This window comes from Chinchilla lanigera, unplaced genomic scaffold (genome assembly GCF_000276665.1).
Source record: "Chinchilla lanigera isolate Chin_1 unplaced genomic scaffold, ChiLan1.0 scaffold00350, whole genome shotgun sequence".
NCBI lineage: Eukaryota > Metazoa > Chordata > Mammalia > Rodentia > Chinchillidae > Chinchilla > Chinchilla lanigera.
Window position 1 is genome coordinate 16,815 of NW_004955751.1, and position 4,608 is coordinate 21,422.

Sequence of the window (4,608 nt, forward strand, 5' to 3'; positions counted from 1 at the left end):
CTTCTTCTTCTTCTTCTTCTTCTTTCTTCTTCTTCTCTTCTCCTTCTTCCTTTTCGTCTTCTTCTTCCTTTTCTTCTTCTCCCTCCTCCACCTTCTCCTTCTCCTCCTCCTCCTTCTTCCCTTCCGTCCTAAATAGCAGCTGTGGAGAACCACTCAAACTGCTTCATAGTTCAGAGCATCTGAGGACACCTTGAGGATATGACCTCACTGTCTAGTGCAGGCACACAGCGGGATACAGTTATGTAGCCATGATTTAACAGTGGGCAAACACACATTGCTGGTTATAGCACTATATAAGAATGTAAATATGCAATAAAGACCTGTATAAGAATTATACAATAAAGACGCAGGCTGCTCTTGTGCTGTTGGGCTCTGTGCTCTGCTCTGCTCCATGCTGCCTGCTGCTGTTGCTGATGTCTTTCACGCACACATTCTTTAACCTGGGGACCTCACGCATGAAAATGTCCCTCAGCCCCCCTGAGCGAGCTGATGGAAGTCAAATGTATTTTGTTTGCAAACACTACATACGAACTGTATGAGTGCACTACCTGTGGCACAACAGCAAGGAAACATAATTTGGGGTCATTCTTTGAATTTGGGGCCTGGCATTAGCCAAGGGATGCAACATTACCATTGGAAACAGGGCTTGTTCTACTCTGATATGAATATGAAAGTTAAATGCCAAAATCTATGAAAATTGCCCCAATACACCATGCTTTTCTTTCTTAGACTTCACATTTGCTGCTCCCTCCACCTGGCACTCACCCTCCAGATCTTGACATGCTTGGCTCTGTCTCAGGCAGTTCTCAGCCACAACCTGACTTTCTCTTTAGAATCCTTCAGTCCACACACGCTCAACCACACTGTACCCTCTGACCCTCTGACCTTCCCTTCCTGAGATCTGTCACAGTTTCAGTTTACCACATTGACCTTCCTGCTGGATTGTCTCACTACTGTAATGTTAGTTCTGTGCTGTCATGAAGTACATCTGTACTACTAAGGGCAATGTCTGCCACAGAGCAAATACACTGAAGATGGGTGAAAATATGCATTCAAGAATTAATGTGATGACTGAATAAATTGCTTAGCATTGTTACTGGTCTACAGTAAGTGGCCTGCAAATATCGGTAGCTTTGCTTATAAATAATACTATTACTTTACCTCTTCCCCATTAGTCCCAGTCCTGGAAAAATTTACAGGGATACACTTCTGTGCAATGCTGCTTGTTTACTATTAAATACAGTTTGTGGGAGGGTATTGATTTGGTCTATCTTTGAACTAAGCCCCAAAGACCAAGCCCATATTAAATTTAACCACAGTAGCTGAGCTCTGGTTAATTGCAGGAGGCTCTGTAACCAATTAGCCAATTATGCTGTAACCAATTAAGTTGTCTCTGCTGCACATCCTTTCCTGTAACTGCTGTCAGCTCCTGTCAAGCTGGAGCTTTCTGCTGTAGTTCAGAGGACTTCCAGATTTGTGAACTGCTTTTGTGTTATTTTGCTTTGCTTTGTTCTATTTTATCTATAGTTGCTCAGATCATTTCTGTGGAATTGAAGGTTTTCCTTTTGGACATTGCCCACAACATTGCTGCATTAGGGCAGCTCTGGCTTGTACTGAGGAGTTAGCAGGACTCTGAACTGAGCTCCATCTTGACACATAGCCCACAAACTACCTAACAACATTCTCCTGAGGCCAACCTTTGCCTGCAAGAGGCCCTCGGCAGCTTTGGGTTTCCACAGCCTGTGTCCTCAGAACTCACAGGTGGTCACAAGTACCCTGGCCCCCTCCTTGCCTTGCAGCTGGCAATAGCCTTAGCCAAGCTGCTGCTGGATAAACAGCTGTCCACACAGGGGAGCCCAGCCAGCTCTTTCATGCTCACTGTCCGGTGTTGATAAGGAGAACGGTGCTGTTTAATCTACCCACCCTGAACCCTGTGCTCAGGAAAAGGAATTTCAAAGTCAGAACCACGGCTGGCTTCCTTATAAAAGTCTGTTCACAGCTCCTGCTATTTTTGGTCTGGAGAAAGCACCACAGTGGTCAGCTTATGTGCTTCATTCCCAGACAGGCATTCATGGTCAGGATCTGGAAATATAAATACTTACGGAAGGAGAGGTGCTGTTTGCTGGGTGATTAAAACCTTGTCCTGAAGTGTTCTTGTTTCCACTCACATAAATGAGTACTAGCACACGAGCCTGGATCTGTTAAGAAGCCTCAAACCTCCACCCACCTCATGCCTACATCAGTGTGGACGAGCGAATTGGAAAGCCAAGAATCCCAGTGCTCTGTCCTAGGGTACTGGCAGGAAGTTTAAACTACATATGTCCTGGTGCGCAAGAGAACTGCCCGCTACCTCCACACAACCTGAGACAGGCACCCACCCCTGCTCGCCAAGACATTCCTGGGCATGGTGTGCGTGTGAATCTGCCCTGATCTTCCGAGGAAACCCTATTATGTGATGTTTTCTCATTATTCCCCTCACCTCCCCCATCTATCCCTCCCTCCTGTCCCTTTTTCCCCCTTTCACTCCTAGGCAGTGACAGGTCTTTCACCCTCACTCTCTGGCCAAACAGCCAGTACTGCCTGTCCATTCAAAGGTGACTAGAAAATGTTTGGAAGTTCAAACACAGTAGAATCCAAGTGGGACTCCATTTTTCACTTCATCAGGTGTTTAGAGCAAAGGAAATAATTTTCTCCCTATGCTATGTAGCATGGGAGTCCTAGCACTAGGACTACCTCACAGGTCCTGGGACGTGTCTCCTCCAGCAGGGACTTCTCAGCCTCAGGGCGCCCTTCCTGCAATCTCTACCACACCTGAACTACACAGCTTCAGAGGAATCTCAGCCTGCACGGCCTCGCTGGGCACCAGCAGCCCCACCAGATGCTCTCCTGACACCCAGATATGCCTAGAAGTGCAGGTCACCACAGCTCAATCACATAGCACGATGTCCTTGAGCACTAGGTGCCGTCTTCCCTTCTTAGGCTGTGGGGCTCAGGCTGCAGGTCCGCTGTGCTCCCCAAACCTCTTGCCACAGTTCACCTCTTACTGTCTCGGCCAAGAAAAACTCCAGTCCTTCCCAGTGACCAGTGGCTTCTAGGGGCCCCGTGACCTGCATTTGTCCGGGAGAAGCACTCACCAAGGGGGCCTTCTTGAGTGACCTCTCCGGTAGCTAAAAGCCAACTACAAATACAGTTTCATCATCTAATATTGTGGTCATTATGTTTATTTCTCATTTTATCCAAAAAGCAAATTATACAGGTTATTTTATCAGATGGAGTTTTAAATGAGCTGAGTATTAATACATAATGCAAAGTGACAGGAACTATTACTGCCAGGAAAAAAGGCAGAAAATTGCAGGTTGTTTCTTCTTCTGCAGAAATCTGTGCGTCCATGGTGACAAAAAGAAAACATTTCATCCCTTTATGGGGTCATATTTTTGCTCATTCAGTACATACAGCCCACAGTGACAAACTGAACTGTGGCTGGTTGCATGCAGACAAGCAAGGCTGAATTTGAATTGCTCAAAGGAAGGAACAACTGGGATGAGGGGAAGAAGAAAAAGAAAGTACTAAGGTAATATATATATATATATGGATCGGTGGCATAACTGTGCTGCTGGTGTCTGATGGTTTGTTGAGGTGAACAGTTACTGATTAAAAGTTTCTTTTTTATTATATTTTAACCAATTTTGCATTCTTGTATTTGGTTATCTGAGCAACTTATGTGATGACAACAATATGCAGTATAACAACCATTGGTGAATTCCTATCTCTAATGTTCTTTTAAATTATTATTTTTTTATTCCCTTTAATGATTTGATCAATCTTCTATTCTTACATCTGGCAATCTGAACAACTTCTTTGAAGATAACAATATGTAGTATAACAACCACTGTTAATCCCTATCGTTTTTGGTTTGAAACCCCATATCATTTTTAATGTCCTTGCTTTGTTTTCTTTGTATTTTGCTATTGTTCTTTTCTTTGTACTATTTTCTTTTAAATAAAAATTAAAAAAAGATAAAAAGCGTAATGAAATACATTCATTTGGGGAAACTGGTGTACCTCCAGTGCCTAGAAAGGGTACATGTTGAGTGACTAGATAAATGAATGAATACCACCGTTAACCATGCAGCCTTCATACATAATGTTAAGGTGGCTGTAACATATATGGCTAATCCAGAAATAAGGAGCACACACCCTAGATCTCCAGTAATCAAACAAATGGAAATTGTAAATGGCATATAATGATTTACCTATCCAGTTGATAGAGAGTTTTAAAGTAAAATGCAGAATATCCCACATCATTGATGTCATAGTGTATTGAGCATCTCCCACACTGGTTCAAAGCCAACCTGCCCATCCTTCTGCAGAGAACTTGGTACCTACTTAGCAGATGTCTTAATGTTGTTCCTGTGGAACGGCCCAACATTCATTTTAATAAATCAACCTAGGGAAATAAGCAGAGATACAGACAAAGCCGTGTGAAAGGATACTCACTGAAGCATCGTTAATACACAGAAGCATTTGAATATCCAATTGAAGGTTTAGCCAAATCATGCATGCTTCGGTGGACTAGGGAGATGCCATGCATCATGGAAATCTTCCCCAA